The sequence below is a fragment of the Moschus berezovskii genome, chromosome 20 (assembly GCF_049115385.1).
Source record: "Moschus berezovskii isolate FMDL1 chromosome 20, NW_MosBer_1.0, whole genome shotgun sequence".
NCBI lineage: Eukaryota > Metazoa > Chordata > Mammalia > Artiodactyla > Moschidae > Moschus > Moschus berezovskii.
In genome coordinates this window covers 49,290,783-49,306,557 of record NC_142479.1, presented here as the reverse complement: position 1 = coordinate 49,306,557, position 15,775 = coordinate 49,290,783, and positions in this window count along the sequence as shown.

Below are 15,775 nucleotides of genomic sequence, written 5' to 3'. Positions count from 1 at the left end.
TGCACAGGCCAGCCCCACCCCACCCACCACCTCCACAACATTCTTAGGGCCCACTCCAGTTCCAAAACCAGATGGTAGAGGCACCAAATGGGGAGAGACCCCCACCCATGGGAAGGCCCCGGGGAAGCACCCAGTAGGCTTATATTCAAGAATATGGGAGCTCTCTGCCCCCACCCTCTTACGCTACCATCACGTCCTCTAAAAAAGTTTCCGCACGGGATCCTCACTCTTCCAGAGAATGAGGGTCATCAGCTCTGAAACCCTTTTACTTTTGTCAGTTTTCTAGATGTTTGCTGAAAACATTAGGAGTAGGGGATACTTCATAACTTTTCCTTATTTTCCCCATTCCACAGAGAGCAGTGGACAAGCAAGCCGAGTGGAATATGCAGTGTCTCGTCTTGGTTAGATTGTTGGAGGACTTTTCTGCCAATTATAGTGGTTAAGCGCTGACTCAACGTCCAACCACTGCATAAGAGCTTAGAGCCTTCATTCATGGACAAGTTTCAAAATGAAACAGCATCACCACCTCTCATGAGCGATGTAGTCAGAGAACAGAGGAGAATTTCACCCTTAACGAAGTGGCTGCTTTCTGGAGAAGTGGCAGGATCTGGTATTTCCCAGCACGGTGAAATTGGGAAGTGCCTTTTGCAGTCCTTCTCACTTTCATGGTTTGTTTGGACACGGAATTCTTAAGCTCTTAATTCCGTCCCTGCTTCCTGTGTCACTTCCCTAGGAGACTGAATTCAAGGAGGGCGGGACCTCCTCCCCAGGGGCGGGGGAGAACAGAATGGGGACTGATGCCTTTGGGCTCTTACCATGAAGACATCCTGTTGGCACATTCTCCACTCCTCCCCAGCAAACCACACTCTGCTCTGTGAAGAATCCAGGCAGGAAGTAAAAGCGATCTGTGCAGCCACAGTGGAAATGCCCAGACTCTCAGGAACCCCAGATGGTCATCCAGTCTGATCACAGATCCCATTCTGTTTTCATTATTAGTGTCTGTCCTGTCTGTTCATGGGCTCCCCCAGGACCGGAGGCATATCTGCCCTAGTCACCATCAGCGCCACAGTACCTGGTACAGAGTGGCTGTTAGTAAATATTTGTTGAATAAATCAACTATAAACGTGGAAATGGTTCTCTTAAAGAGCTCTTTGCTCTTTCTCAGCTACTGAGTTACAAGACAAGTGTGCTGGTGGTGAGAAGGAACACCGTTGGGTTATAATAAAGGAAGGGGAGGCAGGGAAAGAAACTTTCCCACATTTCCCCAGAAATGTGTGGGAGGGCTCCTAAATGTTCCAGTTGTATATACTAAGCAACAGGGAATCTCTGCGAGTTCTTCAGGCCACCAACGGGAGATGGCGAACAGGTGGGGGCTGTGTTATTGTTGTTCAGTCACCCAACCGTGCCTGACTCTTTGCAACCCCATGGACTGTAGCACGCCAAGCCTCCCTGTCCCTTACCATCTCCTGAAGTTTACCCAAGTTCATGTCCATTGCATCAGTGATGCCATCCAGCCATCTCATCCTCTGATACCCTCTTCTTCTGCCCTCAATCTTTCCCAACCGTAGGTGACCCCTGGGAGTGGGGACTTTGCAGGCTGTTTTTGATCTGGAAGAGGGTAGGGTCACCTGAAGAACGAGTCCACCTTCTTGAAGAAGTCTAATCACAGTTGCAGGCTCCAGAGATGACTTTTGTGACTGACGGGTGAATATTTTAGCTAGGTGAGTGTCAAGAAAGTGGTAGGAATTCTAGTGAGCCTTGCTCCTGAGTGAACTCAGAGCTGTTGGTGGGAACAGAAGCAAACAAGTGCAGTCATGGTCAAAAATGGTCAAAGAGGAAGATGCCTTGGGACTCAGCCCAGGATCCTGGTATTGCACTACGTGGAATGGGGGGTGAAACCAAGTAGGAAGATTTGTTTTTATTCTGAAGGCAGAGGTCATGTCTTAAGGATCAAACCCATGGCTCAGAGCAGAGCACCTGACATATCATAGCTGCTTAATACATGCTTGATAATGAATGAATTGGGCTTCCTAGGTGGCTCAGTGGTAAAGAATCTGCCTTCCAACCCACAGGAGACGTGGGTTCAATCCCCAGGTTAGGAAGGTCCCCTGGAGAAGGGCATGGCAACCCACACCAGTACCCTTGCTTGGAGAATCCCTTGGACAGAGAAGCCTGGCAGGCTATCGTTCAGGGGACCGTAAAGAGTCAGACGAGACTGAGCACACAATGAGTCCTTGGGTAGTTGGCTGGCTCTGGGAGTCACTGAGAACACGAGAGCGTGTGGAGGCCTCCACAGCTGTGTTTACTATCCTCTCTCTTCATCCTTCTCAGCCTGCCCTCTGTGGTCCCACCTCTGCGTTAAGCCAGAAGACGTTCGTTCCCGAAGCTCACTGCTCTCTCGGTGGACAGCACCAGCTGGGTCTCAGCCTCAACTGATCAGTCCATTCCCTCCCTTCTCTTGGGGGTTCCCACTGCCAATAAGATCTCACTCAGCCCCCCACCCAGTCATCAGATTGGTGTTCACATCTTTTGCTCTTCGATCTCCTCTGGGCAGGCAGGGACACGCCACGGCTGGAAGCCTGGCCTTAGCGAACGCGTGTGTGTATGCACACACCCCCCTCTCCCTGTCTCAGAGCCTCGTCTAGCCCTCCGCCCCTGGCCTGGCCTGTCTTTATGAGACTTGGGCTCTTCCTCTCCAGGTGCTGAATGTAGTGTCTGGTTCGAGAGAACCAGGCATTTTGCAGGTCTGCATCTGTGGCCTTGGCCTCCCTCAGGGGCTTGGGTTGATCCACCCATAAGGAGGGACCTTCCAGAGAGACGCCAAACCAGGAGTCTGACCTCATGACGCCCGCAGCACCTGGCAAGGAGGGTACCAGCTCTGCTGTCCTGGCCCAGACCCAGTTCTCTCTTCTAGCATCCACACCTTCACTTTCCCTGGCTCCTCTCCAGGCCGACAGGACCTGCTCCTTCTGGGGAAGGATAAGCCTGGTCTGGTGAGTAAGGCCAGGAGAGTGAGGATCCCCAGGATCTTGGTCAAATCATTCCCTGGCTCCGTGCCTCAGTTTCCCCCCTGAGAAAGTCTGCCCCTGGTTCCAGGGTTAGGGAGTTAGTTCCCTGGTCTCACTGGGGAAGAAACCCGAACTAGTGTTGTGTTCCCTTGCAGCCAAGACCTGCCCGCCCCACCCTGCCCCAGGAGGCCTTGCTAGTTGGTGACGCCCGGCCAGCAAGGCAGGGTCCTGCAGGATGAAAGCTCAGAGAAGCCAGAGCAGGAATAATAATGATAATCATCAGCTGTGGCGTCTCAAACACCTGGGAATGCGAGGCCCACACCCTGTGCTCCCCACACCCCGAGACACTCTGAGGGCTCCTCTCCCTTCATTTTATTGGAGTGATCCCACACTCAGCCATTCCCAGCCCAACCTATTTGGATTCCCAAGGACTGCAGTCCAGCTACCTGCTCACTCAAGCCCCATGGGAAGAGTGAGCTCGACAAGACCCACTTGTCAAAGGTACGACGCCCGGCTCCTTGGAGACTCAGGCTCCTGGGTTTCCCAGAGAAGCATCTGGCCACCCCTGGCCTGAAGCACTTTCCCACAGACCCATTTCTGTCTGGTTAGCGTCAGGTCTAGGAGCTTTGCCTGTGTCAATATAAATCTGCATTCAAGTCCTGGCTGGGCCACAGATTAACTCACCATAGGACCCTGGGTGAGTTTTGTTTTGATTTCGACATTTTGATTTCACCTGCCCCTTGCTCACTGCAGATAAACTCTGAATCTTGTTGTCCAGCATGTGGCTGTTGAAAATCTGGTTTTAAATCACTTTTTCAACCCCACTGTTTGTTCTCTAGATGCTAGCCAAAGGTGACTCCTCACTGCTGGTCATGCATATCCCATGCCTTCCCATTCCAGAACTTCTGTCCTTCTTTGGGAATGTCATTTGCTGTGTTTCTACCTTGTCAGACCTTCCTAGCCTTTGAGGTCCAAGGCAGGGACAGCACCTCCATGGCTGTGCTTGACTTCCCACCCACCTTAGAACGCTTGTTCCTCTTTGTCTGAGCCTCAAGCCCCTGGTCTGCCCTGTACCATGGTATGTGCAGATCTCAGTTTGCTCACTGAATCATCAATGTGCTGGAGTCTCCATCTCTGGGTCCTTGTATAGCACCCTGCATACACAACACGTGCTCGATAAGTGTGTTGGGCATAAATTGTGGGAAATAATCATCCCTGCCCTATTAATTTCCCCACGCAAACGTGCTTTGAAAAAATAAAAGTAGTTATTTTAACATAAAATTGTATACATGTGTGTTCTCCCCAGTTTCCTTGGGGGCAGTGGGATGCAGGTACTCAAGTGGCAGGGGAAGGCATTAGCTCCCTGGCGTTGGGCCAATAGGTGGAAGGCTTTCCTCAACCAGTCTGGCCCAGTCTGGTCTTAGATTCTGGCTCAAAGGAGATGAGCACTTCCCTCCTCAGAGAATAGCAATCCCATCCCTTTGGAGCTTCTAAACCCTAGCAGCCTCCATGCCCCTTGGGATTCATACACTGGCAGGACCCCTAGATTCAAGTGTTGTAAAGAGATGAGTGGTTGGATGTGTTTAGGACCCTCTCAGCTGGATCCTTATGAGAACACCTTGGAACAGTGTTCACTGCTGCTGCCTGTTTAGTGTTGCGAATAATATTAATAGTAACGTAACTTCGGCAACGCCTTGTATTTACTTAATGCTTTTCTCCAGGGAGCTCAACTAATCTTTCCCTCATCTCCAGAAGGAAGAGAAGGACCAAGGCGATGAAAAAGTGAGCCATTGGGGCCACACTTTGAGTACAAGCATCCTTTGTTCTAAGAGGTAAATGCAATACGTAGCATTTCAGATGTGTGGAACTGATAAAGTAGGAAACCTGTTCATGTCCTGGGACCTGGAACCTAGGACTTAAGAATTTCCCCCCAAATCAAAGCCTGTGTGAGATGACAGCTCTCATACTGAGAAGTTACATATTATCAGTAATAAATTTTGAGAATGCACCCTTAACATAAGTTCAATCACTTACAAATCATACACACGACCCACTATCGTTATATTTCAAGACACAAAATACACTTGGGTGAGGTCTGTTTTTAACAATGGTAGGAAGTGTAATTCACATTTCAAACAGTGGCCTTGATAATTACAAATCATAAAGCAAGTTCGCTGGCCATCATTGTGTTAGACCTGATCAGGTTGTCCCCGTGTTACCCTCCCGATGGGCTGACAGAGAGCTCCTGGAAGAAGCACCAGTGGTGCTGCTTTCTTGTGCACTAGGGCTTGCCGAGTTACAGAGATCTTTACACTGCAGCTCCTTTGCAGGAATTATTTTAATTCCCATATCCATTTTGTGAAGTTAATTTAGTTCAAGTTAGATAATATAATCCATAACATCATTTAACCAGGCAATGGAAACTGTGATATTAATACTCTGTGGTTTTCTAATGAGCTAAGGATTCAGGAAGCCTGTCAGCCCCTCTGGTGTCAGCCCCTCTGGTATTAGCTTTTCTGGTATCACCCCTCTGGTGTCAGCTCTTCTGGTGTCAAACCCTCTAGTATCAGCCACTCTGGTGTTAGTCCCTCCGGTATCAGCCCCTCTGGTATCGGCTCCTCTGGAATCATCCCTCTGGTGTAAAACCCTTTGGTATCAACCCTCTAGTATCAGCCCCTCTGATATCACCCCTCTGGTGTAAACCCCTCTGGTATCAGCTCTCTGGTATCAGTCCCTCTGGTGTCAGCCCCTCTGGTGTCAGCACCTCTGGTATGAGCCCCTCCGGTGTCAGCCCTCTGGTGTCAGCCCCTCTGGTGTCAGCTGTTCTGGTGTCAAACCCTCTAGTACCAGCCCCTCTGGTGTCAGTCCCTCCGATATCAGCCCCTCTGGTATCAGCCCCTCTGATATCACCCCTCTGGTGTAAACCCCTCTGGTATCAGCCCTCTGGTATCAGTCCCTCTGGTGTCAGCCCCTCTGGTGTCAGCCCCTCTGGTATCAGCCCCTCCGGCGTCAGCCCTCTGGTATCAGCCCCTCTGGTGTCAGCCTCTCTGATATCACCCCTCTGGTGTCAACCCCTCTGGTATCAGCCTCTTTGGTATCACCCCTCTGGTGTCAACCCCTCTGGTATCAGCCCTCTGGTATCAGCCCCTCTGACATCACCCCTCTGGTGTAAACCCCTCTGATATCAGCCCTCTGGTGTCAGCCCCTCTGGTGTCAGCCCCTCCAGTGTCAGCCCTCTGGTATCAGCCCCTCTGGTGTCAGCCTCTCTGATATCACCCCTCTGGTGTAAACCCCTCTGGTATCAGCCCTCTAGTGTCATCCCCTCTGGTGTCAACCCCTCTGGTATCATCCCCTCTGGTGTCAGTCTCTCTGGTGTCAGCCCCTCTGGTGTCAGCTCTTCTGTTGTCAAACCCTCTAGTATCAGCCCCTCTGGTGTCAGTCCCTCCAGTATCAGCCCCTCTGGTATCACCCCTCTGGTGTAAACCCCTCTGGTATCAGCCCTCTGGTATCAGTCCCTCTGGTGTAAACCCCTCTGGTATCAGCCCTCTGGTATCAGTCCCTCCGGTGTCAGCCCTCTGGTATCAGCCCCTCTGGTGTCAGCCTCTCTGGTATCACCCCTCTGGTGTCAACCCCTCTGGTATCAGCCCTCTGATATCAGCCCCTCTTGTGTAAACCCCTCTGGTATCAGCCCCTCTGGTATCAGTCCCTCTGGTGTCAGCCCCTCTGGTGTCAGCCCCTCTGGTATTAGCTCTTCCGGTATCACCCCTCTGGTATCAGCTCTTTTGGTGTCAAACCCTCTAGTATCAGCCCCTCTGGTGTCAGTCCCTCTGTTATCAGCCCCTTTGGTATCAGACCCTCTGGTATCACCCCTCTGGTGTCAACCCCTCTGGTATCAGCTTCTCTGGTATCACCCCTCTGGTGTCAACCCCTCTGGTATCAGCCCTCTGATATCAGCCCCTCTTGTGTAAACCCCTCTGGTATAATCCCCTCTGGTGTCAGCCCTCTGGTGTCAGCCCCTCTGGTGTCACCCCCTCTGGTATTAGCTCTTCTGGTATCACCCCTCTGGTGTCAGCTCTTCTGGTGTTAAACCCTCTAGTATCAGCCCCTCTGGTATCGGCTCCTCTGGAATCAGCCCTCTGGTGTAAAACCCTTTGGTATCAGCCCTCTGGTATCAGCCCCTCTGATATCACCCCTCTGGTGTCAGCCCCTCTGGTATCAGCCCTCTGGTATCAGTCCCTCTGGTGTCAGCCCCTCCGGTGTCAGCCCTCTGGTATCAGCCCCTCTGGTGTCAGCCTCTCTGGTATCACCCCTCTGGTGTCAACCCCTCTGGTATCAGCCCTCTGATATCAGCCCCTCTTGTGTAAACCCCTCTGGTATCAGCCCCTCTGGTATCAGTCCCTCTGGTGTCAGCCCCTCTGGTGTCAGCCCCTCTGGTATTAGCTCTTCCGGTATCACCCCTCTGGTATCAGCTCTTTTGGTGTCAAACCCTCTAGTATCAGCCCCTCTGGTGTCAGTCCCTCTGTTATCAGCCCCTTTGGTATCAGACCCTCTGGTATCACCCCTCTGGTGTCAACCCCTCTGGTATCAGCTTCTCTGGTATCACCCCTCTGGTGTCAACCCCTCTGGTATCAGCCCTCTGATATCAGCCCCTCTTGTGTAAACCCCTCTGGTATAATCCCCTCTGGTGTCAGCCCTCTGGTGTCAGCCCCTCTGGTGTCACCCCCTCTGGTATTAGCTCTTCTGGTATCACCCCTCTGGTGTCAGCTCTTCTGGTGTTAAACCCTCTAGTATCAGCCCCTCTGGTATCGGCTCCTCTGGAATCAGCCCTCTGGTGTAAAACCCTTTGGTATCAGCCCTCTGGTATCAGCCCCTCTGATATCACCCCTCTGGTGTCAGCCCCTCTGGTATCAGCCCTCTGGTATCAGTCCCTCTGGTGTCAGCCCCTCTGGTGTCAGCCCCTCTGGTATCAGCCCCTCCAGTGTCAGCCCTCTGGTGTCAGTCCCTCTGGTATCAGCCCTCTGGTATCAGCCCTTCTGATATCACCCCTCTGGTGTAAACCCCTCTGGTGTCAGCCCCTCTGGTGTAAACCCCTCTGGTATCAGCCCTCTGGTGTCAGTCCCTCTGGTATCAGCCCTTCTGCTATCACCCCTCTGGTGTAAACTGCTCTGGTATCACCCCTCTGGTGTAAACCCCTCTGGTGTCACCCCTCTGGTGTAAACCCCTCTGGTATCAGCCCTCTGGTGTCCGCCCCTCTGGTGTCAGCCCTCTGGTATCAGCCCCTCCGGTGTCAGCCCTCTGGTGTCAGTCCCTCTGGTATCAGCCCTTCTGCTATCACCCCTCTGGTGTAAACCCCTCTGGTGTCACCCCTCTGGTGTAAACCCCTCTGGTGTCACCCCTCTGGTGTAGACCCCTCTGGTATCAGCCCTCTGGTGTCCGCCCCTCTGGTGTCAGCCCTCTGGTATCAGCCCCTCCGGTGTCAGCCCTCTGGTGTCAGTCCCTCTGGTATCAGCCCTTCTGCTATCACCCCTCTGGTGTAAACCCCTCTGGTGTCACCCCTCTGGTGTAAACCCCTCTGGTGTCACCCCTCTGGTGTAAACCCCTCTGGTATCCGCCCCTCTGGTGTCAGCCCCTCTGACATGCCTCTGTGCCTCTCCCAGCAGCCCCCTGGTGTCTACCATGGCCTCTGGCTTCATGTCCCAACTTGCTTGATTCAGTCTAAAGGAAGTCTTCTGCAACTGCACCTCATTTCCATCACTGAACTACCATTTCCTCCATCTCCAAGCCCCTCCTGGCTATCTCAGCCACCTCAAGCTCACCCTTTTTTTTTTAGTTATTTATTTATTTTTGGCTGCCCTCGGTCTTTATTGCTTCAGGTGGACATTTTCTAGTTGTAGCTTGTGGGCTCAGTAGTTGCGGCTCATGAGCTCTGGAGCACGGGCTCAGTAGTTGTGGCACACGGGCTTCGTCGTCCACAGTTTGTGGCATCTTCACAGACTAGGAATCGAACCTGTCTCACCTGCATTGGCAGGCAGATTCTTAATCACTGGACAACCAGGGAAGGCTCACTTTTTCTTTGACTGTCCCATGGGGTTTTCAGGATCTTAGTTCCCAGACCAGGAATTGAACCTGGGCCCTCCGCAGTGAAAACACTTAGTCCTAACCCCTCAGCTGCCAGGGAATTCCCTGAAGCTCACCCTGCCTAAACCTCTTCTGTCGAGCCTACTTTGTTCCCTTTCTTCCCCATCTCTGATAAGGACACCACTAAACACTCAGACTAGAAACTACAGGGTCATTTCTTCTCTTTCCTCCTTGCCATCCTTCCAAACTAGTCCACTTTCTTTCTTTTGTTTTCTTGAGCAGTATTTTTATTTTATTATTATTTTTAATTGTATAGTTGCTATATGGCAAGCCACTCCAGTGTTCTTGCTTGGAGAATCCCAGGGATGGGGGAGCCTGGTGGGCTGCCGTCTATGGGGTTGCATAGAGTCGGACACGACTGAGTGACTGAACTGAACTGATACAGTAGTATATTTGGTTGGCCCAAAAGTTTGTTCAGGTCTTTCCGTAACATATTACCTAGAATGTTGTCATTGCTGAGTCACTTAGTCATGTCTGACTCTGCTGCTCCATGGACTGCAGCACGCCAGGATTCCCTGTCCTTTACCATCTCCTGAAGCTTGCTCAAACTCACGTCTGCTGAGTCGGTGACGCCATCCAACCATCTCGTCCTCTGTCATCCCCTTCTCCTCCTGCCTTCAATCTTTCCCAGCATCAGGGTCTTTTCCAATGAGTCAGCTCTTTACCTCAGGTGGCCAAAGTATTGGAGCTTCAGCTTCAGCATCAGTCCTTCCAATGAATATTCAGGACTGATTTCCTTTAGGATGGACTGGTTTGATCTCTTTGTATGGTATAGGTGTATGATACAGTGAGTCACGGTTTCTAAAGTTTATACTCCGTTTATAGTTACTATAAAATATTGCCTGTATTCCCCATGCTGTAGTATATTTTTTATTTTCTAATTTTTTAATATTTATTTTTTATTTTATATTGGAATATAGTTGATCTACAGTGTGTTTGTTTCAGGTGTACAGCAACGTGATTCAGTTATATATATACATGTATCCATTCTTTTTCATATTCTTTTCCCATCCAGGTTATTACAGAGTATTGAGTAGAGTTCCCTGTGCTCTACAGCAGGCCCTTGTTGTTTCTGTTTTGTATATAGTAGTGTGTACTCCTAATCTATCCCTCCCCCATTAGTCCACTTTGTAAGGGCCCTCCTTTTGGTGTCTCTGGCCCTTACCATTGCTGGACCACAAAACCAATTGGCCTCATTGCCACTGTTCTGGTCCCTCTCATTTCCCCTCCACATTTCTGCCAGAGAATTCTTTCAAATACATGAGTCTGATTTGGGTCTCTCCCTTCCTAGCCTCTCCACATGCAGGATGAAGTTCCATCTCTCAGCAAAGGATGGTATGACTGGGCCCTGCTGACCCTTCTAAGCTGGTCACTCCCAGCTACTCTCTCTGCTCCCGACCCCCAGGCATTCACCCAGGAGCCACACCTTGAATACCATGCTTCCTTCTCAGCCTGCTGACTTACTCTACTTGACCTCTAAGACCAGTATTGGAGAAGGAAATGGCAACCCACTCCAGTACTCTTGCCTGGAAAATCCCATGGACAGAGGAGCCTGATAGGCTGCAGTCCGTGGGGTCGCAAAGAGTTGGACACGACTGAGCGACTTCACTTTCACTAAGACCAGTATGCCCAGCACCTTCCAAACACTGAAAGCAGGGAAGTTACTCCATCTTCATGCACTCTAGCACTTGGTACGAAATGCTTTTGTTTTATGCTGAAATGTGATTAGCTGTCTGTATCCTCTGTTGGTTCCTGAATGCTTAGGCTGCTGCTGCTGCTGCTAAGTCACTTCAGTCATGTCCGACTCTGTGTGACCCCATAGACGGCAGCCAATAGGCTCCGCCGTCCCTGGGATTCTCCAGACAAGAACACTGGAGTGGGTTGCCATTTCCTTCTCCAATGCATGAAAGTGAAAAGTGAAAGTGAAGTCGCTCAGTCGTGTCCGACTCTTTGAGACCTCATGGACTGCAGCCTACCAGGCTCCTCCATCAATGGGATCTTCCAGGCAAGAGTACTGGAGTGGGGTGCCATTGCCTTCTCCATGCTTAGGCTGCATCTATCTTATTTCTATCCCCTTCTTCCTTCCCTTCCTTCCTAGCCTGGTGTGGTGCTGGCTGTCTGTGAAGCGCTGTCCCCTGGACATGAGGCATTGGGAACTTCTTCCCACCCATCACCTGCACTGTCTCCTACTCCAGTCCGCAGTGACTAATGCTGAAAAAGCAATCCTCGGTACCAGGTAATGTTCTAGAAGCCTTGGGCAGGTACATAATCCTCCCCACAACACCATGAGGTTGTCCCTTTTGGCATCTCCATTTACTGATGAGGGAGCTGAAGCACAGAGAAGTTCTGCGTCAGTGCTAGGTGGTGGGTCTAGTAAGCAGCTGAGTCTGGAGTCAGACTCAGCATCCTGGATACAGGGGCTGACGGTCACCTCTGGTCAGTGCCATGCCACCTCACTCAGCCCTCTCACTGTCCTCCCTTCCCTCCACAAGTGTGGGTGCTGTTCCCAAGGCCAGGTGAGCCCCCTTCCACCCTGTCCTGGCCTGAGACTGAAGGTCTGGTGGCTCAGGTGGCCCTCTCCCCCCAGAGGGAAGGACAGACATGACAGTCTCCCGCTGGTCACCCCTGCCCCACTGTCCCTGGGGGCACTGCTTTCCTGGGCCAAGGCTCTTTGCAGGGGATTTGAGCCCTGGTCTCAGTGGATCCAAATCATTTCTCTGGGAATGTCTGCCTGAACCCTGCCCATGAGCCCCTCGGGCACCTGGGGGGCTTTCCCCACCTGTTTTACCTGATCAACTTCCGGCCATTACTAACATCTCATTCTCCTTCTCTGGGTTTTGTTTGTTTTTTTTTTTTTCTATTCTGCCTTGCTTCCCCACACTTCCTTCCTGTTCTTCTTTCTCTTTACAAGAAGACTGGGTATTTTTAACCTGAGGTTTCCACTCACCTCTTACTGTCCGGTTGGGACTGGGTGGGGCTGCTGGCATGTTTTGCCAACCATGGGGGTTACAGTCTGTGGCCTCCCTGCTGAGCCCAGCCTCAGCCCTCACCCTTAGCCGTCTCCCCTAAGCTCTCCCTTCTCCACTTATAGAGGAAACACCCTAAACGGGCTGTTCATTGAAGCTTTGGAAATTGGGCAGGGCAGGTAGGGAGCTGACTCCCCCCACTGCCTGCAATGCTGGGAGGCTGCTACGGAGCCAGGTGAGGATCACTCACATTGGAGCCTCACCAGGCCTCCAGGGTTAGCTCTCGGTCCACCTGTGTGACCCTCATTAGGAAGCGTCGGGGGGCTGCTGGTCCCTGGTCTGTGTTGTCTCCACATTTTCGGAGAGGCAGCTCTGACTCCCTCTCTGCCCTCCTGTGCTGTCCGACGTCTTTGGCTCCTGGCAGTGCTTCCTGCTTCAGCCCCAGCCTGGTCCCCCATCCCTCTGTCCTCAGCAGCCTCCAACCAAACCCCCGCCCAGGCTTCCCTGCCCAGCCAGTGCTTAAAAGAGAAACTTTTATTTGAAGGCCAAACAACTGCAAAGGGAAGATAACTGGGCTTTTAGAGTTTCCCAGTTATTGTTGTTTATTTTTAAGTTCGGTTTCTGTGCTCAGCTTTCTTAAATAAGAGAATAGTGGCAACTCAGTGAGTTGATAGCTGAGATTCTCTTTTAAGCAACTGACAGTGACTCACTGCAGGCTGCTGGGCCCACGGCTAATGTTCTCTAAATAATTGATAGGCGTAAGGACCGCCCGGGGCAGCGCAGTATCCCACTGCACCCTCTGAGTCACCACAAGGATTAAAAGTATACTCAGCATTGTTTTTATGTTGTGCGTGTGTGCGTGCTGAGTCGCTTTTAGTCGTGTCTGACTCTTTGCGACACTATAGACTGCAGCCCGGCAGGTTCCTCTGTCTATGGCATTCTCCAGGCCAGAATACTGGAGTGGGTTGCCATGCCCTCCTCCAGGGGCTCCTCCTGACCTAGGGATCAAATCTGCGTCTCTTATGCCTCTTGCATTGGTAGGCAGATTTTCTTTTTTTAACACTAGCGCCACCTGGGAAGCCTGTTTTTATGTTGACTGTGCTTTAAAGATTTGAATTCCTTAAAAAACAGCACCCACCATTTCCCCCCCATCCCCGTGCCGCCATATAACCTATATAGTAACTAGCTGATTACTGATTGGAAATGGGCCTCTGGGCCTTGTAGACCTGACAGAGTCTGTGCAGCCCTCATCCCTGGCCTCGGCCCCAACCATGTCTCTGCTTCACACTCTCTTAACTGACCCACCATTCCCCCTGGTCAGCTGCCCCACGGTCCGCTCCAAAGCAGCGATGCCTTCAGGCTCCACCATGAGCTGGGACTACAACCCTGTCCTGCCTCCCTTGTTCCCTGGCACCCCTTTTGGAGTTGGTCAGTCATTCAGTCTACAGACACTAATTGGGCATCCCCCATGAGCAGAGTGCCATGCTGGGTGGGTACTGGGAAAAGACAGAAGAGGTTGGTGCCACCTTCAAGGGGAAAGCTCTCCCTCCACAGACACCCAGAGAGCTGCTTACTGCAAGTTCACAAGAACTCTGTCTCACAATCAAAGAAGGGAGAGTCAAATGGAGTGGGGGGGACTTTATCAGAAAAGGCTTCTTGAAAGGGAGAGGCTGGAGTCTAACTTCGATTCTCAGTAGGGAGAAGGAAATGGCAACCCACTCCAGTACTCTTGCCTGGAAAATCCCATGGATGGAGGAGCCTGGTAGGCTGCAGTCTGTGGGGTCGCTAGGAGTAGGACATGACTGAGCAACTTCACTTTCACTTTCATGCACTGGAGAAGGAAATGGCAACCCACTCCAGTGTTCTTGCCTGGAGAATCCCAGGGATGGGGGAGCCTGGTGGGCTGCCGTCTATGGCGTCGCACAGAGTCGGACACGACTGAAGCAACTTAGCAGCAGCAGGGCCATTCCAGCTGGGAGAGTGGATGCACAGGGTTGCGGAGCTCATCTGGGAGTGGGACCAGAATTCCCCACCACCTCTGCCCGGCAGCTGCCTTGTGAATCCTGGGCTGCCCCTTCCCCCCTGGGCCAAGTGGGTGATAAGGATGGGGGACCAGCCCCAGCAAGGAGGAAGTGGCCTGGCTTCCTGTTTGTTTGTAAATCTCAGAGCAGCACCATGGAGCCATGAACCTCAGCTAAGCAGAGCAACCCCAGCCTGAGCCAAGAGCTATGGGGAGCTTGCCAACCAACCCAGCAAGCCCTCAGCCAGCTGGGACTCCAGAGCAGGGACCCGTCCAGGGCAGCCGTGCTTGGATGGCCAGCCTGGTAGCAGCCATGCCAGCTTGGCAGGGTCAGGAGTTGGAATAATGACTTCTCCAAAGAAGTCAGAGTCACACATTCACAAAATGAAGCCTCTGGGCAGCTCCAAGGGCTCAAGTGATACCATCCCCCCACCCCAAAGATTATTTCCTAGGACCCTGGGCACATCTCTTTTGCCCTAGAGGGAAACCTTGTGCAGAGATCCCTGGACCCTTTGAAAAATGGAGCTGCATGCATTGTGGTTTTGTTTGCAACAGCAAAATACATGAAAAACCACCACCAAGTCATTCAAAAGCCAGTTGGTGACAACAAAATATGATAGATTCAGGGGAAACGCTGCAGCCATTCAAAAGAATGGGGTGGATTTGTTTGTGCTACTGTGGTGAGATGTCCAAGATAGTTCAGTAAATGAAAGCAGTCAGATGCGGAAGAGCGTGATCCCTTTTCTGTAAATAACCAGGACAGCAGAGGACATGTTCATATAGGCTTAGAGATGGATGTGCTCCTGAATGCTTGACTTTTTGCTTTCTGAAAGGAAATTTAAGTGACCTAACAGTGATTATTCTGGGAAAAGCAACTGTGGGAGAAGAGTGGTGGAAAGGTTTTCACTGTTCACTGTTTATTTTCCTGCACTATTTTCATTTTAATTGATGCATATATGATATTAAATATAACATTTAAGAAACACTACCTGTGGGCACTTTATACTTCTCTGTATCATTTAAAATAAAAAATATTAGGCTTCCCAGGCAGTCCAGTGGTTAGGACTCTGTGATTCCACTACAGGGCGCGTGCCATTTGACCCCTGATGGGGGAAGATCCCACATGCCATGTAACCAAAAAAGTAAACAAATGAAATTAAAATATCAAAGCAATAAGTATTAGTTTTAAGCCAATTTAAGGAGTCAGGCAGTGTGCATTTGCAAGATTAAACAGGGTAGAGCTAGGATCACATTCTCCAGAAAAACTGACCAGAGGAGATGGGGAGAATGCTTTGCTTTAAGAGCTGTACACATCGGTAAGAGCAGAGCCAATTCAGTGCTCCACTTTATGGATTCCTATGGCAAATGTTTGAACTGTCTCTGTTTTCCTTTTAACCATTCCACTCCCCTGTTTCTCCTCCCATTTCATGGCCTCGTCATTTAACTTTTGACCTGAACCAAACAATAAGAGACAGAAATCTGAAGGGAGATGAAGATACACAATATGACTTCAATACACACAACCCGATCACCTGTCATTTGACTTAAGTTGTATTCACTTCTTTATAAAAGATCTGTGTTTGACTCATCTTCTGGTCCCCTGAAGCATCTAGCCCAGGACTGCACCCAGCAGGCACTCGGTA